The following is a 27,477-nucleotide window of genomic DNA, read 5'->3' as shown; positions in this document are numbered from 1 at the left end:
TACAAAACTGATTTTACAAACTTTGTTAACCCTTTAGGTGTTCCACAAGAATGAATGGAAAATGGAGATTTTCACTTTTTTGGCAGATTTTACATTTTAATCAATTTTTTCCAGTAGCAAAGCAAGGGTTAACAGCCAAACAACACTCAATATTATCCCGATTCTGCGGTTTACAGAAACACCCCACATGTGATCGTAAACTGCTGTACGGGCACACAGCAGGGCGCAGTAGGAAAGGAATGCCATATGGTTTTTGGAAGGCAGATTTAGCTGAAGTGGTTTTTAGATGGCATTTTCCAATTTGAAGCCCCCGTGATGCACCCTTACAGTAGAAACTCAAAAAAAGTGACTAGATTTTTGAAACTACGGGATAAGGTGCCAGTTTTATTGGTACTATTTTGGGATGCATATAATTTTTAATTTCTCTATATTACGTTTTTTGTGAGGCAGGGTAACCCAAAAAATTTATGTTTTGGCACCGTTTTAATTTTTAACAACATTCATCTGACAGATTAGATAATGCGCTATTTTTATAGAGCAGGTTGTTAAGGACGCAATGATATCAAATATGTCTACTTTCTATGATGTTTGTTTCAGTTTTATATAATAAAGCATTTTTGAAAACAAAAATTAGGTTTTTGTATCTCCATTTTCTGAACTCCATTTTTATTTTACTGCTGATCGTCTTGTGCAGCGGCTCGTTTTTTTTGCAGGAAGAGTTGAAGTTTTAATTGGTACAATTTTTGGGTACATATGATTTTTTGATCATTCATTATTACACTTTATGGGGCAAGGTGACCAAAAAATAGGCTGCTTTGGTGCAGTTTTTATTTATTTATTTATTTTTACAGCGTTTACCTGAGGGATTAGGTCATGTGATATTTTTATAGAGCTAGTTGTTACGGACGTGGCAATACTTTTTATTTATTTCACTTTAGCACAATAATAGAAGCTTTGAAGCAAAAAATAATCATATTTTAGTGTCTCCATTGTCTGATAGCTTTTTTTTTATTTTTTGACCGATTCTCTTCTTAGGTAGGGTCTCAATTTTTGCGGGATGAGGTGACGGTTTGATTGGTACTATTTTGGGGGGCATATGCCTTTTTGATCATTTGCTGTTGCAATTTTTGTGATGTAATGTGACAAAAATGGCTTCTTTTTTTTACAGTGTTCACCTGAGGGGTTAGGTCAAGTGATATTTTTATAGAACTGGTTGTTAAGGACGTGGCGATACATAATATGTATATATTTTTTTTATGTATTTCACTTTAGCACAATAATAGCAGTTTTGAAACCAAAAAAATGATGTTTTAGTGTCTCCGTATTCTGAAAGCTATAGTTGTTTTTTTTTGGGGGGGGGGGGGGGGGGGCGATTGTCTTAGGTAGGGGCTCAGGTGACGGGATGAGGTGACTGTTTTATTGATACCATTTTGTGGGACATACGCCTTTTTGATCGCTTGGTGTTGCACTTTGTGATGTAAGATGACAAAAATGGCTTTTTTTTTTACACCTTTTTTTTTTTTATCGTGTTTATCAGACGGTGGATCATGTGATAGATTTATAGAGCCGGTCATTATGGATGCTTTTTTTTTTTCTGTTTTTTATTATAAAATAAGGGGAAAGGGGCGTTTTTTTTTTCTTTTTTACTTTATTAATTTTATTACTTTATTAATTTTATTAAAAACACTAACTTTTTTTCTTTACTTTATTTCTGATGTTCACTTTTGGGGGTCTGATCCCCTCTGCAATGCATTACAATACATGTGTATTGTAATGCATTGCCTGTTCATTTACTACAGTGAGTAGTACACAAACAGGTTGCCTAGGACAGTGTTTCCCAACCAGTGTGCCTCCAGCTGTTGCAAAACTACAACTCCCAGCATGCCCGGACAGCCTTTGGCTGTGCGGGCATGCTGGGAGGTGTAGTTTTGCAACAGCTGGAGGCACACTGGTTGGGAAACACTGGCCTAGGAGACCCAGCCTGAGGCGGTTACAGCAGGGGCACGGCTACCAGGGATTGCCGGGCCCCTGCAGTGATCGCGCGCGCACCGCTCTGGTGCCCGCCCGATCACCATGACGTACTATTACGCCAAATTGCGGGAACGCAGTAGCTTCCATGACATAACAGTACGTCATGTGTCGGGAAGAGGTTAAGGTATGAGAGCAGGGATAAGGAACAGTCAGCTCCCCGCCTGATAAAGCAGAGAGAAAATTCAGCTTCTGCTACTATAGTATCTCAGAGCTATACAGAGAAAAGGGTTCCATATTTTTAATAAAGACCAACTGAAAAAATGATTTTTAGCTCATAATGAGCGCAATGCAATAATAAAAAAAATTGACGCCAAATGTTTACATAGCCTTTAAGTCCATAATTCTATGGAAAAATAGTAATTGGCTCCAAAGCCCCAAAATGTCTTCCCAAACAGACAGAATATAGTTCTATTGCAGGGCCTAGGACGCAAGTGAAACCAACAGGAATCTAAAGGATTGCTCGAGCTAGGAGTGGAACAAACAGCCAAGTATATATAGGAGAGCTGATGAGCTCATTAGTCAAACACAGAGCAAAAAGGGGAATTTACCCTTACATACACTTGTATAGGAGCGATCCGTTCTATTGAAATGAATGGGATGGTTAGGTGCAATTACACCTGCTCACCACTGCAGATGCAACGGCGAGCAGGTAAACAATGAAGAGGAGGCAGCGCTGGCACGGCGCGCGCCTTCTCTTTAAACATCTGATCGGCGGGGGTGCCGGGTGTCGGACCCCAGCCGATCTGATATTGATGACCTATCCTGAGGATAGGTCATCAATAAATATAACTTGGACAACCCCTTTAACACTAACTAATGTATTGTGATTGCCCATATTACCAATCACACTATATTAGTAAGTGCCTTGTATTAAAAGGGTTTTCTGGGATTTTACCACTGATGACGTATCCTCAGCATGGGTCATCAGTATCTGATTAGTGAGGGTCTGACACCTGGGACCCGGCCCCACCGATCAGTTTTTTGAGAAGGCACCAGCGCTTGCAGTAGCGCCGCGGCCTTCTCTCAGCTCACCAAGCACAGCATCGTGCATTGTACAGGGCTGAGCCGCGCCTAGGCAAGTGAACCAATGTGACATAGTCTAGGCCAGTGATGGTGAACCTTTTAAAGACTGAGTGCCCAAACTGCAACCCAAAACCCACTTATTTATCGCAAAGTCACACCACTGCAATTTAACCTGAATACTACAGTCCAATTTAGTATACCTTCCATGTACTTTATCATTTAGCTATAATAGCCTGCCTGCATTCAATGTGCTGCCTGTGCCATTCATAGTGCGCCCTATGTTGATGAATGGAAGGAAGTCTAAGGCATATTGGTACACTATAGACTTTTTCCAGGGTGCGGGTGCCCACAGAGAGGGCTCTGAGTGCCGCCTCTAGCACCCGTGCCATAGGTTCGCCACCACTGGTCTAGGCTAGGCAGTGGGAAGGCCGCAGCACTACTGAGAGTGCCGATGCCTTCTCAAACAGCTGATCAGCGGGGTTCCCAGGTGTTAGACCCCCACCGATCAGATACTGATGACCTATCCAAAGGATAGGTCATCACTGTACAAGTCTTGGAAAACCTCTTTAAGAGTCTGCAACAGACCTTCACACAAAGGGAAAATGTAATTTAGACTTAAAGGGGTTGTCCAGGTTCAGAGCTGAACCCGGACATACCTCTATTTTCACCCAGGCAGCCCCCCTGACTTGAGCATTTTTAGGAGTTCCGGTACCGGGGCTCTCCATGGGGCTGCCAGGAAGCCCGGTGATTTCACCGGCACTGATGAGCGGGCTTTAGCGTTGCACTAGCCAGTAAACCGGCTAGGGCAGCGCTAAAGCCCGCCCATCAGAGCCAGTGACGTCACCGAACACACTGCCGGGTGAAAGTTTCCGCTCGGCAGTGTGTTATGATAAACAAAAGAGCCCTTGCCCTGCGCCCAGGGCAAGGGAGCGCATCGGAGCATAAGATACTCCGATGCTAGCCTCATGGATGCCACCGGGGTGACAACCCCTTTAACGTAACCGTTTGCCAGACTGAAAACAGACTGGGCGGAGGACATGCTAAAAATACTAATATAAAAAAAAGATCTGGTTGCTGTACAGCAAAATCAGAAAAAAAATTAAAGCAATAAATTGTTAAATACAAGAAACGTTAATAGTGCAGAGATGCTGGGTCTTTTTGACCCGGAGAAAACTGGTTGAATAGTTACTATCAGAAACATATCTAGCTTGCAGTTGTGAAAAAAAGCCCTACAGAAAAAAGCCATTACAAAAGGAAATGAATAACACCAGTTAATTATTTACTATCAGCCGTATTGTCGTTTCTTGTAGTGTGCTGACAGGTTGTGGAGGAAAATTAAAGCATCAGTCTCCATAAGTTCAACTAACTTTATTTAGTGTAAATTGTTTCCTTTGCTCAATTCCTGTAATTCTCTGTTTTGGAAAACTACAACAGCAAATACTTCCGTCTGAGTAAACCAGGCAGCATCGAGATCATATTGTAAGGGTGCATTCACATGACCGTATAAATGGATCCGCACCCGTTCTGCAATTTTGCGGAACGGGTGCAGACCGATTCATTTCAATGGGGCCGCAAAAGATGCGGACAGCACACGGTGTGATGTCCGCATTCGTTGTTCCGTTCCACGGCCCCGCAAAAAATATAGAGCATGTCCTATTCTTGTCTGCGGTTGCGGAGAAGAATAGGCATTCTCTATATAGTGCCGGCCATGTGCGGTCCGCAAAATGGGGAACGCATACGGCCGGTATCTGTGCTTTGCAGATCTGCAAAACACTTAAGATCGTGTGAATGCACCCTAAGGTAAATTGTCTCTGCTATAGCCAGGGGCGAACAGGGAACTTAAAGGGGTTATCAGAGACAAAAAAATGCCCCCCATATGCCCGGGCCCTTCACACGGAAGCTCGTCCCCCGTTACCGCCTGACATTGGCTGTTCCACCCCCCCCCCCCCCCCAGATGTTTTCATCCGCACACGGGGAGAAGCAGCATATTGTACCTCCCAGAAGCTTGTCCCTCTGTGATGGCCATTAATAGCTGCCACATTTTGTCCTCCTCCAGTTAAGATATAGAGGAGGGGGCTTAGGAAGCGAAATGTGGGCCACGACATTAAGCCAGACATGCTGCCTGGACTTTCTAAAATAATGACCCCTCTAGTGCCCCCAGTAGTATGTACCTAGCCAGCGACAGTGAGGAGGGCTTGGGTGGCCCTGTGGGGCATCGGCCCACCGGGAAAATTCCCTATAGGGTCTATGGCCAGTCCACCCCGGCTAAAGCACAGCATTATTTATTTGCTTTTATAGCGACAACCTAGTCCACAGTGCTTTACGGCCGTTATCATCACTCACTGTCCCCAATGGCGCTCACAATCTACAATCTATTACTCTTTATTTCTACCCATTAGGCTCCATTCACACGGCCGCAAACGGGTCCGCATCCGTTCCGCAATTTTGCGGAACGGGTGTGGACCCATTCATTCTCTATGGGGACGGAGCGCGGCCCCGATCTTCCGGTCCGCAGCTCCGCAAAAGATAAAACATGTCCTATTCTTGTCCGCAGCTGTGGACAAGAATAGGCATTTCTATAGGGTGCCGGCCGGGTGTGTTGCGGATCCGCAACACACCACGGACGTGTGAATGGACCCTTAGGCAGGAAAATGACCAAACACTCTGTTCACACTACCATCATGACTTCTGTTCCCTGAAGAGGTGGTCTTACTAAGGCAACTGACTTCTATATGAACTATTATGGCATAAGGGCATCATAGACTGGGATCCCCTCTCGGAGACCCTCTTCTTATGAGCTACAGCCAAGTATCAACACCAGCACTTGCAGGCCACCTTTCATTTTCCAAAGGAGCTGTCAAAAATGAAAGGTGGAATCGGATTGGTTGCTATGGGCAACTAAGCCAGTTCTACTTTACACCAGTTTGATAAATGATCCCATATGAGACATTAGAATCAGAGGTGTACTAGCTATAATCAAAAAAGGGAAGAACACAAATTTAGGGTCCATTCACACGTCCGTAGTGTATTGCGGATCCGCAATACACTTGGTCGGCACCCCCATAGAACTGCCTATTTTTGTCCGCAATTGCGGACAAGAATAGGACATGTTCTATTTTTTTCCGGAGCTGCGGACCGGAAGATCGGGGCTGCGCTACAGAAATGCGGATGCAGAGAGCACATAGTGTGCTCTCCGCATCCATTCCTGCCCCATTGAGAATGGGTCAACACCCGTTCCAGATATTGCGGAACAGATGCGGACCCATTCCACGGACGTGTGAATGGACCCTAAATCTTACCAAATACGGGGAGTCAGGAACCGGGGGCATCATGACAACAATGATGATCTCCTAATTGAAGAGTTTATAAATCAGACATCAGTAATTCCAAACACTAATACAATGGGGTAACCCCTGAAAAGCGTTTCCATTCCTGGGAAACTGAACCCCTATTCACAATACTACTTCAAAGAAACGTTGGGGGAGGGGGGGGGGGGAGATTCTGTATATCTTTCTTTTCTGGGACTATATACTGTAGTGCTAGATGTGCTTGTGCAGTTTCAAAGCGCCATCAACCTTGTCGTTGAGGGAGGGAACTCGTTACTACTGCGCTGCTTCCATTGACTTCCAGCAATGGAGCTACAGCACCAACTTCCAGTGATGGAGCTACAGCAGAACAGCTTATCATCAGGAGTGCGGGGTGTTGGAGTCCCACCAATCACCTAGTGATGGCCTATCCCGAGAATAAGCCATCACTTACTAAATGCTGGACAACCCCTTTAAGGCCTCTTTCACACTACCGTTTTTTGTTTGTTTTGCGGGCCGTTTTTTGCATTCCGTATACAGAACCATTCATTTCAATGGGTCCGCAAAAAAAACAGAATGTACTCCGTATGCATTCCGTTTCCGTTCCGTTGAAAGATAGAACATGTCCTATATTTGGCCGAAAATCACGTTCCGTGGCTCCATTAAAGTCAATGGGTCCGCAAAAAAAAACAGAATGAATACGGAAATGCATCCGTATGCCTTCTGTATCCGTTCCGTTTTTTGCGGAACCATCTATTGAAAATGTTATGCCCAGCCCAATTTGTTCTATGTAATTACTGTATACTGTATATGCCATACGGAAAAACGGAACCGAAACGGAAACAAATAAAAAACGGAACAACGGATCAGTGAAAAACAGACCACAAATCACTGAAATAGCCATACGGTAGTGTGAAAGGCCTTAACCTCAGGATTCTCTCTATCCACAGGAATCACACCATCAGCACACGAAGGGTTAGTAGGATACAGAGATCATCATATGAGAATTACTCAGAGAGTGGGAGGAAACTTGATTTGAATTCAGCACTCCCTAGATAATACTGGCAAGTACAATAAATCTCTTAATATGGAAGCTAAGTTTGTTCAGCCTAAGGCTACATACACACGACCGTATGTGTTTTGCCGTCCGCAAAAAAAACGGATGACATCCGTTTTTTTTTTTTGTGGATCCATTGTAACAATGCCTAAAACTGACAAGAATAGGACACTGACAAGAATAGGTCTATTTTTTTGCGGGGCTACGGAACGGTGTGCTGTCCGCGTTTTTTGCAGACCCATTGAAATGAATGGGTCCGCATCCTATCCGCAGAAAAAACTGAACGGACACAGAAACACAACGTACTTCGTGTGCATGTAGCCTAAGTATAGTACATGAATCACAAATCAAAGCTATTTAAATGAGAAAACAGTCGTATTCAAGGGAAAGTCCTATCTATTGAATGAAACTATATTCACGTGAACAGTATGTGGCTGCTATACTCTGGCAGGCACGATCATATGGTCAAAGTTCATTACTATGTAACATGATATGGTTTCTATTTGAGAGGGTCTAATACTAATAAACACCACATAACATAGGCACAACTCTAAGGAGACAATTAAGGCCACTTTCACACCAGCGTTATTGATTTCCATTGTTCTATCCCGTTATGAGAACAGAACGACGAAAACAACGGAAGTGCTGGATTCACCACATAATTGACATGAACTGAGCCAGACAGAGACCATTGACCATAAAGGGATCCGTTCGGTTTCAGTCCAACTTGCAGGACTTCTCTCTGCTGTTTTTGACGGATATGTGAACATGCCCTAACAAAACAAAATACATGTACAGTCCAGTGCGCCAAAACAAATCTATAACATTATATATAAAGACTCAAAAGGTGAAGCCAAAACATGATCAAAATGTATCGTGCCCAAACACCTTCAGTGGCTGTTGAGTGGACAATGGTTCTTCTGACTCCCCCCATACACTTTCAGTTTGGCTAGGCGTGTATGTATTTTCAGTAAGAGGAGAAAGCCTCTGCTAGACAACATTGGTGGCATCTTAATCCCGAGAGAAAAAAAAAAAAAAAGGATCAGGTAAAAAAAATAAAAAAATTCACCCAATCATTCTCTAGCCTAACATCATCTGTGGTGGTGGAGGAGTTGGAAGCTGTCCATACACTTTAGATTGTCCATTGGTCTCACCAAAAACAGCAGGTTAGACCAACAATACAGTAATGTGCATGGGGCCTTTAGGCTATACCTCAGATTGCTCAAAAAGTGCTATGAAGAGGAAAGCACTTCTGAAAATCCTGAAAAAACATTTTGACTGCTAACAACTAGAACACCTTACTGACCTCACCTCTAACGGTGGCTATACACCTTAACCCCTTAAAGAGAGTCTGTTACTCACATTGCCAAAATACTTGTATATCACCAGCGTGTTAAGTCATTGCCCAGAAAAAGAACTTTTATTGATATGCAAATCCATCTCAAAGTGCCCAGCTGGGCGGGCTCTCCTTTAGAAAGTGCCCGAGCCCACCTCTTCTATCCAATTTCAGCTCCTCCCCTCTCCCTTGATGTCCCCGTGCAGCACTTTCAAATCTTGCACAGGCGCCCTCTACCTGTCTTTCAGCACGTACGCACTACTCAATTCTGTGGGCTAGCGCTCCAAAGTATGTTCTGCGCATGTGCAGTGGTTTTTGCTCTTGTGGCTCGCACTAGCCCACAGAAGGGAATGTAGTGCGCAGGCGCGGGATAAGATTTGGAACTGCTGCCTGGTGACTTCAAGGCAGAGGGAAGGAAGGTAAAGGGCATAGGGCATAGGGGAGGAGATGAAATTGGGTAGAAGACCTTGGGCACTTTCAAAACGAAAACCTGCCCACCTGGGCACTTTGATCTTGATTTGCATTTCAATACAAGTTCTTTTTCAGGGCAATGACTTCCCCACCATGGTGACTACTGGTGTTGGCAATAGTGGTTACATGTTCGGCTGGGCATTGCTGGTAGTATAAATTGGTGAAAGCTTCCCTTTAAGGACTATTTTGGCCTTCCAGACACATTTTTCAAATCTGGCATGTTGTTTTATGTGGTAATATCTTTGACGGCCAGCGCCGGAGGCTGTGCTGCAAACCGTCATTGCAGCCAGTGATCTGCTTGATGCTAGGGCATTATAGTATAGGGAAGCTCCTGATGAAACACTTCAAATTATAGTGTGGAAATATGTTGAGCACTTTCACCTGTAGCTAACCAGAGCAGCAATATTACGCTTTGAGAATTATACAGGTAGAGCTAGAGTTACACAGAATGTCTGAAGAGCATAAGACAGCATATGTATGGCCCTTCCAATAAAGTACAGATCCCGTTCCAGCCTCTCTCAAAATGTGCATGAGACTGCTAGGGGCACAATCCTCCCAATTTGTTTGTATGGTGTGATTGGGGTGTGCGAGAAGACGAGTGGGGTGTATTTCATTTTATTTGTACCAAGAAGCATCACACCATCAGTGGTCAACTGTATCTGATGAGTGTGTGTTCTTAGTGAAACAGGACACATCACCTGACAACAGTGAACACTCAGCGAAAACTGGCCCACACATTCCCATATACTTGGCCAATTATCTTAGTCGACACCCTACTTTTAATAATTAATTGAAACAAAGTTGTTGTTTTTTTTAACCATCTTTGCTAGGCAGCGATTATATTTCTTTAGTCCTGACTGAAACTTATTTACCTTAGCCGTCATTAATATCTTTGGAAAGTTTTAACCCTTTCACCCCCGTATTTTTTTTTGTGTTTTTTTTTTTTGCGTTTTCGATTTGCGCTCCTTGCCTTCCCAGAGCCACAACTTTTTTATTTGTCTGTTCACATAGCCATATGAGGGCTTGTTTTTTGCGGGACAAGTTGTACTTTCCAATATCAACATTTAAATATTGCATTTGATGTAGTGGGAAGCGGGGAAAAAAATTCCAAATGAGGTAAAAAGGGCAAAAAAATAAATAAATATTCCACCACTTTTTTTTTTTTATATATACGACGTTCGATGTGCAAAAAAACTGACCAGTTACTTTTATTCTAAAAGGTCAGTACGAATACGGCGATACCTTATATGTATAGTTTTTCTTGCGTTTTGATAGTGAAAAAATTCAAAAGTGGAAAAAAATCTGTTTTATTTTTTCGGTCGCCATATTTTGATTTTAATAGTATGGGAGTTTTCGGTCGCGGTGATACCGATGATATTTATTGTTATTTAGGCATTTTTTTTTATTATAAAGGAAAGAGGGGTGATTTCAACTTTTATATTTTTTATATATTTAACTTTTTATTTTTTGTGATTTTGAAGCTCATGTATGAGCCTATAGATTATGTTTTTTAATTTTTCATTATATGCTATCAGGGATTTTTAAAATGGGTTTGGATTGGAAATTGATCATTTCTTATCCTGGCCTGCCATCTGGTGACCAAAATAAGAATTGCAGCATGAACACTATCAGCCTCGTCAGCGAGGCTCATAGTGTTCAGCTTAACTACCGATGCCTCCATTGGCCGCACGATTTTTTGCCCATTTAGATGCCGTGATCTCACTTGATCACGGCATCTAAAGCCTTTAATTACCGCAATCGGCATTATTGCCAGTCTCGGTAATTAGCCACAGGTCTCTGCTGTTTAAAACAGCAGAGACTTGCCGGCCATGACGCCGGCTGTAAGTGCGAGCGAGCGCCATGTTCGCACATCGCTCCATGTACAGTGCTGGTAGTGAAAGGGTTAAATGTACTAAATTGCGCAGGGCAAAGGCATTTTTTGGAGATCCGGTGACGTACCAGGGCTCTCCATGGGGCTGCCAGGAATCCCGGTGACGTCACCGGCACTGATGGGCGGGCTTTAGCGATGCGCTAGCCAGTAAAACAGCTAGGGCGGCGCTAAAGCCCGCCCATCAGAGCCGGTGACGTCACCGAACAAGTTTCCGCCCCGGCAGTGTGTTATTGAAAACAAAAGAACCCGTGCCCTGCACGATCAAGCGAAGGGCAAGGGAGCGCATCGGAGCATCTCATGCTAGCCTCAGGGGCCTGCCTGGGTGAAAATAAGGGTATGTCCAGGTTCAGCTCTGAACCTGGACAACCCCTTTAACTTACGAATAGTTGACTGCAAGTTTAAGATACCGTAATTCCTTTCACCATGTATCCGGAGTGGGTTTTTGTGATCTGCTGGGATTGTAGGTGGGGAATGATGCAGAATTAGTTTACTTGGTTTTATAAGGATCTTGTATTTTCTGCATACTTTTGCTGTAATCAATAGCTCAGAAAGAGCTTCAAATACACGAGAAACAGACTGTATTGCATTATAACTTTTTATGAAGACATAATAAGGGGAACAGTTTTAAGAAGAGCTCTGGAGATTGTTGTGTCAACAGCTTCCAAGCACTGGACCTCTGCACTGCCGAAAAATTTTAATGGCGCTAAGGTGGTGAGCACACGTTTTGTACTTTTTATGTACCAGAAAACTCCTTTAACAAGAAAAAAAAAAAAAAAAACATCATTATTATGCAAAAAAAAGATTAAAATAAGTCGCTAGGTTTCAATGGTACTTGCGCTGCTGGTCTCCTTGAATGAAGTGGGTTCTTCACAATTATAAAATGTCAATCTGGTGGGACCGCGCTGCTCCTCATTCACACAGAGCTTTTTTCCTCGAATGCAGGTATTCACTTAATCCGGCTCAAGACAGACACCTCTAGATTAAATCGCAGTATACTTCCACGCAGGTTGGAAAGCTCAGCATGTCATCTCTGTATGGTTCAGAACCACCCACACCGCTATGCTGAGCCGTCGTGGGCTATCTGCAAGATGTCATAAACCGCACAATAGTGAGAGTACCACCAGCACAGTTAAAATCCTCTGTTTTATTATACTCACAGAAAGAAAGTAATTTTTCAGCATGTCATTACAACAATGGTCTTTCGCACAGCCAGATCCGGGTTTCGCATGTAGCTTCGTCAGGGGCAAGACTCTCACGAGAATCTTGCAGATAGCCCACGACGGCTCAGCATAGCGGTGTGGGTGGTTCTGAACCATACAGAGATGACATGCTGAGCTTTCCAACCTGCGTGGAAGTATACTGCGATTTAATCTAGAGGGGTCTGTCTTGAGCCGGATTAAGTGAATACCTGCATTCGAGGAAAAAAGCTCTGTGTGAATGAGGAGCAGCGCGGTTCCACCAGATTGACATTTTATAATTGTGAAGAACCCACTTCATTCAAGGAGACCAGCAGCGCAAGTACCATTGAAACCTAGCGACTTATTTTAATCTTTTTTTTGCATAATAATGATGTTTTTTTTTTTGTTAAAGGAGTTTTCTGGTACATAAAAAGTACAAAACGTGTGCTCACCACCTTAGCGCCATTAAAATTTTAAGTGAATACCTGCATTCGAGGAAAAAATGAGGAGGAGCGCGGTCCCACCAGATTGACATCATTATTATGCAATTTGTTTCTGAATATGGCAATACCCGATATGCAGTTGTAAACAGGTGTTTGAGCATATAGCAGGGCTCAGAAGGGAAGAAGCACAATATGGAACATGGATTTTTCTAAAATAATTTTCTATTTTTTATTTGTTTGTGAAATGAGCTGTGCGAGGGCTTGTTTTTTGCAAGACAATGTGTAGTTTTTGTTAGTAGCATTTGAGGTACATATGGCTTTTGCATCAATTTTTATTCTAACTTTTTAAGAGTCAAGAGTTACATCATGCAGTACAAATGAGATTTTAGCTTTATTGTGAGGGTGAGTACTAGAGTTGTTGCGATACCAAATTTTTGATTCGGTTTCGATACCATGAAAAAGTATTGCGATACTCGATACCATTCGATACCACGCGAAAAAAATAAACAAAAAAAGCCACGTGCATTCCTCATTTTTAAAAATGGCGAATCGCGCAGTTTTTATTTTATTTTTTCTGTTCCGGCATTCACCACCTAGATTTTTTTTTTTATATTTTAATAGTTTGGACTTTTCTGACGTGGCGATGTAATATGTTTATTTATAAATTTTATATGTGAAATTGGGAAAAGGGGGGTGATTTATACTTCATATTTTAGTGTTGTTTTTTTTTCACTTTTTATTTAATAACTATTTCCCCCCTTAGGGGCTAGAACCTGGGATCTTTCATCCCTTTTCCTATTCACCCTGATAGATCTCTATCAGGGTGAATAGGACTCCACACTGTCCCTGCTGCTCTGTGCTTTGTGCACACAGCATCAGGGATGTTACCATGGCAACCAGGGCTTCTGTAGCGTCCTGGCTGCCATGGTAACCGATCGGAGCCCCAGGCTTACACAGCTGGGGCTCCGATCAGAAGCTGCCACTGCACCACCAATGAGGGGGAGTGGAGAGGTCCCTGTGGCCACTGCCACCAATGATTTTAATACTGGAGGGTTGAGAGGGGCCGGCGCACTGTGCCACCAATGATTTTAATGGGATGGGGGGATTGAGGGGGGGGGGGCACACTGCACCACCAATGATTTTACCCCTTTATACAGGAGGCGGGTACTAGCAGATCAGCGGCAGTTAACTGCCGCTGATCGCAGCTCCCTGTCAGGGGCAGGGTGCCGGCAATGCGATTCTGCTGCCGGCACCCGCTTCCTGTATGTGTTAAAGACTGACTACTGTATATGAGTCCAGACTTTCACTATTAGGCCACACAGAGCGGCGCCCAGCGATGTCTCAGCACTCACCATTTAGTCCTGGGCGCCGCTCCGTTCGCCCGCAGTGCCCCATTACTGTCTCCTCTCCTGCTCCACATGCTGCTGATTACTATCGAAGCGATGGGAGGAGACATCAGCTTCACTAGTGGGCGTTCCTTCTCCCTGGCTGTAGCGCTGTCCAATCGCAGCGCAGGGAAAAGGAACGCCCACTAGTGAAGCAGATGTCTCCTCCCATCGCTCCGATAGTAATCCTATCATTGGTGGCGCAGTGCGCCCGCCCCTCTCTTCTCATTGCCGCCCCTCCTCCACCCCCTCTCTTCTCATTGCCGCCCCTCCTCCACCCCCTCTCTTCTCATTGCCGCCCCTCCTCCGCCCCTCTCTTCTCATTGCCGCCCCTCCTCCGCCCCTCTCTTCTCATTGGTGGCAGCGGCAGCAGCACAGGGGGAGGGAGGACAGCTTCCTTCTCCCCGTGCTGCTGAGAGAGAACATGAGCGCGCCGACAGCAGCGCGCTCATGTTCAGAGATACTAGACTGCGCAGAAGCGCAGCCCAGTATCGAAAAAACGGAAATCCCGGTATCGTATCGATACCGGGACAAAAGTATCGATTGGGTATCGAAATTTCGATACCCGCAACAACCCTAGTGAGTACAATTATGTATATATGAGGCAAGAGACCTCACATAAAGGGTTGAGGACTTATAAATGCCACTTACACAAATAGCTTAGAAATATAAATAGAGTCGGGAATAATCGCGGGTAAAATCTGCTTTTACTTTCAGCTTCATTCACAGCATCCCGATTTCTATTATTAATATCCTCCCCTGTACTGAACAGATTTGTGTCATTCTGGCATTGTCTGAAAGCTTGGAATGTCTTTCAGATAATACAAAGCCCATATTTCTAGCTGCTACCAAACCAGAAATATAAGCAGCCCCCCCCCCCCCTCCCTCCCTGTCAGTCTGGAAGAGAATGACGGACAGCTGGCTATTAAGAGGTTAAAAGAAATGCTTACTGATTTAATGTAATTGCAGGGCTTGTCTCTGGTTAGCTGTATGTGAGGATACTCACTGCTCTGGGTATTGTGGGAAGTTGTCTGCGTTCCGATTGTTCCTGCTAGTTCATTTAAGGAGAGCAAGGGCTTTTGGGAAGTGAGGGAAATACAGGACGGCCTCAAAAAAGGGCAAACATCAGCACAGGAAGTGCAGCAGATGCCGTTTTAGGAAGAAGCTGAAATACAGGCACAGAGAAATATGGTTGCTAAGGGCTGAAAACAGACATCAGAAAGGTAAAATTAGCTGAAAAATGCAGCTTCATGAATATCTTCCCTTCAGCATCACATATGTTAGGAATTTCATTTTTGGTAGTGAAATGGCAGTTACACTTTAAGGAAAAATAAGGCTTCTCTTTGTGAACAGCACATTACCACTCAAAAAAAAAAAAAAAAAAAAAAAAAAAAAAAAGATACGTTACTGTTGGCTTATTATATATTGGGTTAAATCCTTTACATGAATGAGCACAATTATGGTGACAATAAAAAAAAATGTATGTTTTACTATTTAGCACCATAAAAATCACTTTTTTTTATTAAAGATGATTATTTTTGTCACCATATTGTAAGACGGCTTGTTTTTTTTTGTGGGATGAGCCATAGTTTTTATTGGTACCATGTTGGAGTACAAATGGCTTTTTGATCAATTTTATTCAATTTGCTGTTGGCAGAATCAATTCTGTTTTTTTGGTTTTTTTTTACTTTTATTGTTTATGAGGTTAACTGTGCAGGATGAATAACATGATCATTTTATTGTGCGGTTTGAAGCGATTACGACGATACATAATATATATTGAATTTTCATGTTTATTATTTTTATACCATAAAATCACTTACGGTATACAAAATAATATAAATTGTATTTTGTATCGCCAAATTTTCGTGCCCATAACTTTATTTTTCTGTCCACAGATCTGTATGACGGAATGTTTTTTTTTATTTTTTTATTTTACAGGACAAGCACAAATTCCCGTTAGCATTATTTTGGGGTATATATGACAGTTTAATCACTTTTTGTTCCATTTTTTTGTGAAGAGAGGGGGGCTAAATAATAGCAATTTTGTTTTTGTTTTCAGTAGTTCACCATGCAGGGTAAATAAGTCCCGTTTCACACTAAAGGCTCATGCACACGACAGTATTTTGCGTTTAGTATACTGGCCTTTTTTTAGTTCAGTATGCGGTACATATACTGAACCATTCATTTCAATGGTTCAGCAAAAAAAAACTGAAGTGTCTCCGTGTGCATTCCGTTTCAGTATTTCCGTACCGTGTAAAGATAGAACATGTCCTATTGTCCGCAAATCACGGTGCTTGGCTCCATTCAAGTCAATGGGTCCGCAAAAAAAAACGGAACACATACGGATAAGCATCCGTATGTCTTCCGTATCTGTTCCGTTTTTGCTGAACCATCTATTGAAAATGTTATGCACAGCCCAATATTTTCTATATAACTATAATGGGGACCCATGGAGACCTGGCTGCAACCCGGCAAATATGCCGAGAATTGGCCAGCAGGGGAACAGCCTGCCGGATCCGTACTAACGCTCGGCCCCATTTACTATAATGGGGATGAGCTAGAGGTCTGGCCGCAGCACGGCAAACACGCCGAGAGGCGGCTGGACAAAAAACATAGTTGGTAATATGCCTTTAAAGGGATTGTGCAAGAATGGGGGGTGGTGTTGGCAAATCGGCCAGACCTGTAAAGGAATGATTACTTACCTGCTTCCTGATGCCGGCTCCCAGGGATCCGGTCTCTGCCGTGGCCAGTGATTGCTTGTGGCGATGTCAAACCGGATGTTGACATTGAGCGAGCCCAGCAGAGAATCACAGACTGGGAGGAGCAGGGAGCCAGCGCCAGGAAGCAGGTAAGTCATCTTCCTTTACGGGTCCAGCCAAATGGACCCATTCTTGCACAACCCCTTTAAAGGAGTTCTTCGAGGCTTTAACTAACAGTCCACTGATTTCAAAAGAAACTGTGCCACGCTTGATTATTTTTTTTTATAGGTTCACTGCAGGTGAACTGAACGGAATCCTTTTAACATAAAAGAACAGTACAAAGCGGACTACCTCCTTTAATATCAATCTTACAGTTTCCGAACCTAGAACCCATGTTTTTTCTCAGTGACCTCTTCTGTACCGATGTTGCTTTGTATGCAGAAGGATGTGTTGCCGTTTGCCCCAAATATCAAATGCATAGGCTGACATATTGTCTGGAGACGGGGGTGGGGTATTTCCATTCTGCCCATGGGAGCTTTTAAAATACTGTATTTTTCGCCCCATAAGACGCACTCCCCCCCCCCCCCCCAAAAAGTGGGGGGAAAATGCCCCTGCGTCTTATGGGGCGAATGCTTCCATTTTACATCGCAGACTGCGATGTATGAGCCGGGAGAGAGGAGGGTCTGGAGTCCGGAACTAGGGGCGGGGCCCGGTGCAGTCACTGTACTCTTACACCGGGCCCCGACACTCACCGCAGTATTTATAAACATTAATCCTTATCCTGTTAATAAGTTTAACTAACGCTGCGCTCTCCCCTGTATCTGTACAGCACTTACGAACAAGCTTCCTTACCAGGCAGAGCGGGCAGCAGCAGTAACGTCACTCACTGACGTCGAGCACCTGCTCCTCCCACTTTATGAATGAAGGAGGCGCGCAACGTCAGTGAGTGACATTACTGCTGCCGTCCGCTCTGCCTGCTATGGAAGCTTGTTCGTAAGTGCTGTACTGATACAGGGGGACAGAGGAGAGCGCAGCTTTAGTTAAACGTATTAACAGGATAAAGATTAATGTTTATAAATACTGCGGTGAGCGGCGGGGCCCAGTGTATTGGGGGACACTGTTATGAGGGGGATCTGTGGATGACATAGCAGTGTCATCCACAGATCCCCCACCCCATAACAATGACATCCACAGATCCCCCACCCCATAGCAGTACCACCATCCACAGATGCCCCATAACAGTGCCATCCACAGGTCCCCCATAAACAGTGCCATCCACAGGTCCCCCATAATAGTGTCATGCACAGACCACCATTAATTCAAAACCCACCAAAAGCACACCTTTTGGTTAAAAATATATTTTTTCTTATTTTCCTCCTCAAAAACCTAGGTGCGTCTTATAGGCCGGTGCGTCTTATAGGGCGAAAAATACGGTAAGTATTTTGCTTTCTTAGAAACCTGTCCCGATGATGCCAGTTTAGCTGGTGAAACATGTCGGGGGGGCAGTGTTTGAGCGATTTTTAACACAGCAAGTGCACACAGGAAAGAAAATAGCAACCGGCTGCAAAAAAAAAGAAAATTTTTAAAATATGGACAGCACAATGATGGCAGCTGCATGCGGCCTGTTTTGATCATGCGCCCATTCAGTCAAAACGGTGAGTCTTGCACAAAAATTGGACCTAAATGGTGCATGCTGAGATTTTCTCTGCATGGACATGATCCGAGTGGATAATCAGATAGATTAATTGATCAGTTGACTATAATGGAGGAGATTTAATAATGTTCTTAAGCTAAAATAGTTGCTTATAAAAAGTTTGTGCGCATGTCTTAGGGCCCCTTTCACACGAGCGAATATTCTGCGCGGGTGCAATGCGTGATGCGAATGCATTGCGCCCCGCACGGAATCCGGACCCATTAATTTCAATGGGGCTGTGCACATGTGTTTTAGTTTTCACACATCACTCCTGCGTTGCGTGAAAATCCCAGCATGTTCTATATTCTGCGATTTTTAACGCAACGTTGGCCCCATAGAAGTGAATGGAGCTGCGTGAAAATCACATCGCACCCGCACTTGTTTTTCACGAACAGTTGCTAAGAGATGTTGTTTGTATACGTTCCGTTTTTTATCACGCGCGTGCAAAATGCATTGCACCCACACACAAAAAAACTGAACGCGATTGCAGGCAAAACTGAATGACTTTGCCTGCGAAATCGCGTATTTTTCACTGAACGCATTCGCAACGCATCCAGACACGCTCGTCTGCAAGAGGTCTTTAGTAAGTGTAGTTTTCAGTCCATGTACTGTCTATTCTACACCTGGACAAGAACATCCCCTTGTCTAAATGAACCCTAAGGAGGGGAGAAAAAAAAACTACTACAGCTGGTGTGAAGAATAATATAAAAAACCACAAATGTGTTTTTAGAAAACCTACAGGAAGAAAAGCAAAAGCGTAATGATCAATGGTAATCTGAGGACATAATTGGCAGGTCCATTAGAAATACAATGTAATGTCAATTATGGTACATTAATAGCTATTGTCAGAACCACTCTCTTTTTAAATGGAAATCAGCCTGCTGCCAGAACCTCACCCATAATAACAGCCTCATAGACAAGGAGTATGTTACTGCCTAAAGCAAACCTGTAAATGTAAAATAGGTTGCTATAAACTAGTAGATCTTATAAGATTCTAATTGTAGTCACGGCCGTGCCCCGTCTATTTTCATTTGATAACCGCAGCATGCCTTCTCTCCCTCCAGTAGTCAAAGCAGTGCCCCCAAAAGGAGTTATGGTAGTGTCCCTTCTCTCTACCACAGTAATCAATATTCACAGCAGTGCCTCCCTTGCTGCCCCAGCAGTGTCTTCTTTTGGCGCCCTCTACTGGCAGGAAGCTACATGTGATCTGCCCAATGCTAGCCGCTGCCTGGAGTATTTACTGCATCAGTCTCTGCTGCATAGATTGACATTATCTGACAGCTGCAATGAGAGCTCTATCAGCGCTGCAGGGGTAGCCTGTGACCGTTTCTTTAGGGACAGCTGGAGCTGCATGGGGTCAGTGACAGGCCAGCATTATGCATATGGGACTAGAATTTCTAAATACTGGGAAAGATTTACCACTGTAATTGCATCTAGACCACACCAACAAAATTTGGTGTGTTTAGGCTCATTTAGTTTTAGACCTATTTATGAAGCAAATGTTTAAAGGGGTTCTGCAGTTTGTTTTAACTGATGATCTATCCTCTGGATAGATCATCAGCATCTGATCGGCGGGGGGCCCGACACCCGGGACCCCCGCCGATCAGCTGTTTGAGAAGGACGCGGCCTTCTCACTGTTTACCGCAGGCCCAGTGACGTCACGGCTAGTATCAACTTCTGTTCACTTGAATGGAGCTTAGCCCTGCCCAGGCCCGTTGATATTAGTCGTGACGTCACTAGGCCAGCAGTAAACAGTGAGAAGGCCGCGGCGCTGCTGGAGCGCCGCTGCCTTCTCAAACAGCTGATCGGCAGGGGTCCCGGGTGTCGGACCCCGCCGATCAGATGCTGACAATCGATCATTAGCCAGAGGATAGATCATCAGTTAAAACAAACTGTAGAACCCCCTTTAAAACAAATAACCCACCGTGCCTAGTGAGATAGCATGGCTTAGCAGAAAGTTCTTACAAAGTGCTGGGTCAGGGTACTTTCACACTAGCATTATTCTTTTGCGGTATTGATTTCTGTCCTAGGAGCTCAATACCAGAAAAAAAAAAACGGATCAGTTTTATCCTAATGCATTCTGAATGGAGAGCAATCCGTTCAGTATGCATCAGGATGTCTTCAGTTCAGTCACTCTTACGGTATTTGGAAAGCTGCTGTATTTTCTCAGTCCAAAATTCCGGCATTATTATTTCATTATTTTCCATTGAAATGCATTAACGCCGGATCCGGCACCAAGTGTTCCGGAAAAACGGATCCGGTTTCCCGGTCTGCACATGCGCAGACCTTTAAAAATGTGAAAAAAATAAATACCGGATCTGTTTTTCCAGATGACACAAGAGAGACGGATCCGGTATTGCAATGCATTTGTGAGAGACGGATTCGGATCAGTCTACAAATGCTATCAGTTTGCATACGGATTTCCGGATCCGGCAGGCAGTTATGGCAATGGAACTGCCTGCATCCAACAACGCAAGTGTGAAAGTACCCTCACAAGAAAAAATAATCTGGGGCTGAAGTGCATTACCAAGCTATGCAAATTCTTTGTTCTAGGATCATTGAAGGTTCCTCCAGATACTGAGGTCACATCTCAGTGATACAATATTAATGTCTATGGTGTGATTGCTATTGAGGCTGCCATTTCCATCAGAGATCCGTTATTTTAGAAATAGACGTCAAATGTGCACAGGATGCGTTTTCTCTTTATTTTTCTGTTCTTCTGACAGTTCAGAAGAACACAAAAATAATGATCATGTTAACTTGCCCCAACCCATAATGTATATGAGGAGTACCACTATATGTGGACATTTATCAACTGTATCCTGGATTTATGCTTCCGCTACAGCATCTCTCTAATTTTCGGGGTTCCTTGGGCTCAGCTCCACGGTGGGTGGAGGCTAGCTGCTATGATATCTCCTAAACACAGAAAAGAGATCATGCTTCATCATCATCTTAACTCTCACACAGACGGAAAGCAGCAGCAGCCGGAGGACATTATAGACAAGCACTAAATAGTGTTGCTATGGATCCAGTTCTAGGGTGAGGTAGTAAAAGACATACTAGACCAGCAGCCTCTGTGTGTGTGTGTGTCCGTTTCTCTTTGTCTCTGCAGCGGCTTTTTCCTTTTCTTCCCCCTCCAAGGACTTCTATATCCAACATCATCTCTGCCTTTCTCAAGGCAGATTTTACCAGTGAACTGAAAGTGTACAATCAATGTAGGAGGTATTCGGAGGAGGAAATGTGTCTTTGGACAAGTGAAGTACTAAGCATTTGACTATAATAAGATATATTACAAAGTTTATCACCCCTAGGAATATTGATTTATGGAAAGTTTGCTGAAATGAGAGAGACTATTTAAATCTGAGCTAAATAATCTATATGGATGGATACATGGCGTTATATATATATATATATATATATATATATATATTTGTACATTTTACAGACAACACAATGGTCTGTTCCTTTAGCAGAAATATCCCTTGGTTCCAGCTCGGCTGGGTTCTTCGCCTTCCTAAATGAGCCATGTTGGTGCAGTCTTTGTAATAGCTGTAATTGGGTCAGCTTTCCTACCACAGCTCTGCTTGAACATATGACTGCACAGCATCAACCTACTTCAAGGCTTCTAATAAATAATACATAGATTCAAGTGGAGAGCGAAGAGCAGCACAGATCCTGTGCACATTCACAGACAGGGCCATATTTACCAAGCAGTGCTTAAAATTTGTACTACACCCCAAGCTTCAGCAGATAGGGCGCCTTTCACAAATATGTGGTCAAGAGTAGTCATCCACAAGGCCTGCTGAAGAAATCAGAAAACGCTAAACATTTCTGCGTGGGGTCGGATCTTTCATAGCATAGATAACTGGCTGTGGAAAAGAAAAATTTGCTAAAGAAAATGAAAATAAAATGCATTTTAGCTGTTCTAGATATGATACAAACAACAAGAGTTTTACAAGTTAAATGCACAAAGAGAAAAATAAAATCCTACATCTGAACGAACTAAAGCAACTTGAATTTATGGGCAGATATGGTCTTCTAAAGACTTCATTCATACAGTAAGTATGTGTAGGGAGTCATTTGTTTCATGCCAAAAGTGGCATCAGATCCCATCACAGTAAGGCAGGTAAGCCAGTCCTAAAGGAATGGGATCCAAGCCGAATAGCTGTGAAGACAACAGAAAGGAACATCATTCATAGCAAGCTATTGTATAATACAGTATCCACTGGACATCGGTTCAGGCATCGCTGAAGAAGAGGACATTACTGATGCAAGTAACGACCATCCACACCCCAGAGTATCAGTTATAAAAGCACATTGAATCATATGGCCACACTAACTCAATAAATATTTACAGTACATTTTAAAGGGAACCTGTCATCAACTTTTCGCTGACCTCACTGAGGGCAGCCAAAAATAGTGACAGAGGCGCTGATTTCAGCGGTGTGTCACTCATAAGCTAAAAGTAAGTGGTTGCCGAGGGCAACCAGCATCATAATCATTGTAGCCCAGGCCTTGAAAAAAAAGAGTCAAATCTACATGAGAAGAGTCACGGTTATCCATAATCTCCTGCTCTCCTGCCAATCTGCTGATGATCTGTCTTCTAGTCGTGACTTCACTGGGCCAGCGGTAAACATGCCACATTCATCAAACCAGGCAACGTATACCGTATGTTTCGCCCTATAAGACCCCCCTCCCCCCCAAAAGTGGGGGGGGGGGAATAGCAGTGCGTCTTATGGGGGCGAATGCTGCGACCGTCCAGGGGAATATGCTGAGAGGGAGGAGGGGCTGGGGGCCGGCATCTGTTTCTGTAATGGCAGCGGGGCCCGGTGCAGTCACTGTATTCTACTACACCGGGCCCCGCTCACTGTAGTATACAGTAATCATATCTAACTTGTGGCTATTGTTTAAAGTATTCCAATCATCTTAAATCTAGCGCTGTACTACTTACTACTAACTTCTTGGCAGTCAGGAGGCCGGGCAGACGGGCGCTCGTAGCGTAGCTCACTATGTCACTGCGCCTGCACCACCCACTTTATGAATAAAGCAGGCGGCACAGTGACGTAGTGAGCTACGCTACGAGCGCCCGCCCGCCCCACCTCCTGACTGCCAAGAAGTTAGTAGTAAGTAGTACAGTACTAGATTTAAGATGATTGGAATACTTTAAACAATAGCCACAAGTTAGATATGATTACCGTAAACTACAGAAAGCGGGGCCGGTGTAGTAGAATACAGTGACTGCACCGGGCCCCGCTGCCATTACAGAAACAGATGCCGGCCCCCATTCACTACACAGAGACACTGTTATGGGGGATCTGTGTATGACACATAAGATGCCCCCATAACAGTGCCATCCACAGATGCCCCCATAACAGTGCCATCCACAGACCACCATTACGGTAGTTCAAAACCCACCAAAAGCACACCTTTTGGTTCAAAATATTTTTTTCTTATTTTCCTCCTCAAAAACCCAGATGCGTCTTATGGGCCGAAAAATACGGTATTTATTGTTTATACATTTTATATGTGAAATTGGGAAAGGGGGTGATTCATACTTAATATTTTGTTGTTTTTTTTTTAACCTTTTTACACTTTTTATTTAATAACTATTTCCCCCCTTAGGGGCTAGAACCTGGGATTTCATCCCTTGTCCTATTCACCCTGATAGAGCTCTATCAGGGTGAATAGGACTTCACACTGTCCCTGCTGCTCTGTGCACACAGCATCAGGGATGTTACCATGGCAGCCTCACTAGCGCCCTGGCTGCCATGTTAACCGATCAGAGCCCCAGGATTACACTGCTGGGGCTCCGATCAGAAGCTGCCACTGCACCACCAATGAAGAGGAGGTGAGGGGACTCTGTGGACACTGCCACCAATGATTTTAATACTGGGGGGTGGGGGGAGGGGGCACTGTGCCACCAATGATTTTAGTGGGGTGGGGGCGCAATACGCCACCAATGATAATTACCCCTTAATACAGGAGGCAGGTACTGGCAGATCAGCGGCAGTTAACCCCTCAGGTGCCGCACCTGAGGGGTTAACTGCCGCTGATCGCAGCTCCCTGTCAGAGACAGGGTGCCGGCAATGCGATTCTGCTGCCGGCACCCGCCTCCTGTATTATGTGTTAAAGTCTGGACCCATATAAAGTAGTCTTTAAGTATTAGGCTACCGCTCCAGTCGCCCGCAGTATCCCATTACCGTTTCCTCTCCTGCTCCATATGCTAATTAGTAATTACTATCGAAGCAATGGGGAGGAGGCATCAGCTTCTCTAGTGGGCGTTCCTTCTCCCTGGCTGTAGCGCTGTCCAATCGCAGCGCAGGGAGAAAGAACGCCCACTAGAGAAGCTGATGTCTCCTCCCCATTGCTCCGATAGTAATTGGCATATGGAGCAGGAGACAGTAATGGGGCACTGCAGGCACCCAGGAATAATAGTAAGTGCTGGGACATCTCTGGGCGCCGCTCTGTGTAGGAAAAGTCCTATCATTGGTGGCGCAGTGCGCCCGCCCCTCCTCCGCCCCTCTCTCCGTTCATTGGTGGCAGCGGCACAGGGGGGAGGGAGACACTGCTTCCTTCTCCCCTGTGCTGCTGAGGGAAACTTGAGCGCGCTGACAGCAGAGCGCTCATGTCCTGTGATACTAGAATGCACAGCCCAGTATGGAAATCCCGGTATCATATCGATACCAGGACAAAAGTATCGATTGGGTATCGAAATTTCGATACCCGCAACAACCCTAGTTCCAACGCAGGACATAACCAACAGCAACAGAAAATTAAAACAGATTTGCCACAGGGTGCAATAGTAGGCTAATAACTTTGGAATAAGGCATTTTTGATAAACCTTATTTGGTGGGAAAAAAAAAAGTGATATAACTAGCCATTCTACCCCGGGCCAGTTTTCACCTTCCTGACCAGGCCATATTTTCAAATCTGACGTGTCAATTTATGTGGCAATGATTTTGGAATGCTTTTAGTTATGCAAGCCATTTTGAGACTGTTTTCTCAGGACACATTTTACTTCATGACGATGTTAAATTTTAACCTACAGATTTCGCCTTTATTTATAAAAATATCCAAAATTTACCAAACATTTGAAAAAATGCAAATTTTTTCAAAATTTCTATTTCTCTGCTTTTAAGACAGATCGTGATACTTAGTTATTTCTTTACATTTCCCATATATCTACTTTATGTTGGCATAATTTTGTAAATGTGTTTTGTTTTTGTTAGATGGATTAGAATTTTAGATGTAATTTTAATAAAATTTTAAACCTTTTCAAAACCTATTTTTTTAAGGACCAATTCAGTTATGAAGTCACTTTGTGGGGCTTACATAATTGAAACCACCCATAAATGACCCCATTGTAGAAACTAAACCCCTCAAGTTATTAAAATATGGAGTTTACAAACTTTGTTAACCCTTTAGGTGTTCCACAAGAATTAAATAAAAAGAGAAGAAATTTCTAACTTTCAGTTTTTTGTTTTTTTTTTGCAGATTTTCCATTTCAATAATTTTTTTCCTGTAAGGCAGTAAGGGTTAATAGCCAAACAAAGGATTGCCCTGATTCTGCAGAAACATCCCATATGTGGTCGTAAGCTGCTGTATGGGCACACGGCAGGGGCCAGAAGGGAAAGAGCAACATATGAATCTTGGAGAGCAGATTTCACTGGGATAATTTTAAAGGGGTTATCCAAGTTTTCCAACACCCCCCCCCCCCCCCATGTTCCAGGCCCCTCACATGTAATATACTTGCCCCGCTCCCCTCCAGGTCCCGCCATTTCTCCCTGTACACGGATGAAAACATCCAGTGACGGGGAGGGAGCAGCCAAAAGGCAGACGAGGACAGGGACTAGCCACCCTAGCATTGCGAGGGATGCTAGGGAGGCTCGTCCCTGTCTGCCATTGGCTGCTCCCCCCACAAAGACCCCGAATCTTTTCATCCGTGTACAGGGAGAAGCAGCAGCGGTGGTGCGGGAACCAGGAGCGGCGCTGGGAGCAGGGTAAGTATATTACATGTGGGGGGCCCGGCACATGGGGGCTGTTGGAGAACTCTTTAAGTTGCCATGTCACATTTGAAGACTCCCCCTGATGCACCTCTACAGTAGAAACTCCCAAAAAGGTACCTCCTTATTTAAACTATTGGAGACGATGACATTTTTATTGGTACTATTTTGGGGGACATATGATTTTTGATTGCTCGAGAGTCGATATTATGCTTTTTGTGAGGCAAGGTAACCCCCCAAAAAAATGTCTGTTCTGGCACCATTTTTATTTTTTTGTTTTTACAGCGTTCACCTGACAGGATGGATCAATTGTTCTTTTTATAGATGAGACAATGCCAAATATGTCTATTTCTATTTTTTGCTTCAGTTTTACATAATAAAGCATTTTAGAAAAAAAAAATCATGTTTTTGTGTTTCATTTAATGAAGGCCATATTGTTTTTAAATTTTCCTGCCGATAGTCTTGTTTAGGGGCTCATTTATTGCGGGAAGTGTTGACATTTTTATTGGTACCATTTTTGGGTACATATGATTTTTTTGATCGTTCAACATTACACTTTTTTGGGACAAGGTGAGAAAAGAAGATGGCTGATTTTGCGCAGATTTTATTAAAAAAAAAATATTTTTTTTACAGAATTTACCTGAGGAGGTAGGTCATGTGATATTTTTATAGAGCCGCTCGTTACGGATGCAGCAATATCTAATAGGTCAATTTTTATTTAAAAAAATAAAAAATAAGTCACTTGATGAAGGGAATGGGCCACTTTTTCTTTACTGTTAACTTTTTTTTTTTTATAAATTTTTTTTTTGTGTCACAGTACAGGGGCTGCAACATTGCAGGGTCTGATCCCTGTTTCAATGTAGTACAGTACGTACTGTACTACATTGACTGTCAGTGTAATACTTTCCCTTCCGTAGATGGTAGACCCAGAGGCCTTTGCGTGGCTTGGGTTGGCCATG

General features: G+C 43.7%; 1 protein-coding gene and 1 long non-coding RNA gene across 2 annotated transcripts in view; one reads left to right on the top strand and one right to left on the bottom strand.

The window, feature by feature from the left end:
- The window catches only part of GNAL (G protein subunit alpha L), a 312,386-nt gene that overhangs the window by 234,819 nt on the left and 50,090 nt on the right, over positions 1-27,477 (bottom strand). The window lies entirely within an intron of this gene.
- Positions 354-27,126, top strand: LOC121002198. Its single transcript, XR_005779248.1, has 3 exons — positions 354-375; positions 6,598-6,605; positions 26,989-27,126. It is a non-coding gene; the product is annotated as an uncharacterized LOC121002198 (long non-coding RNA).

Source organism: Bufo bufo, chromosome 5, assembly GCF_905171765.1.
Source record: "Bufo bufo chromosome 5, aBufBuf1.1, whole genome shotgun sequence".
NCBI lineage: Eukaryota > Metazoa > Chordata > Amphibia > Anura > Bufonidae > Bufo > Bufo bufo.
This window is presented reverse-complemented; position numbering and strand designations above follow the sequence as displayed.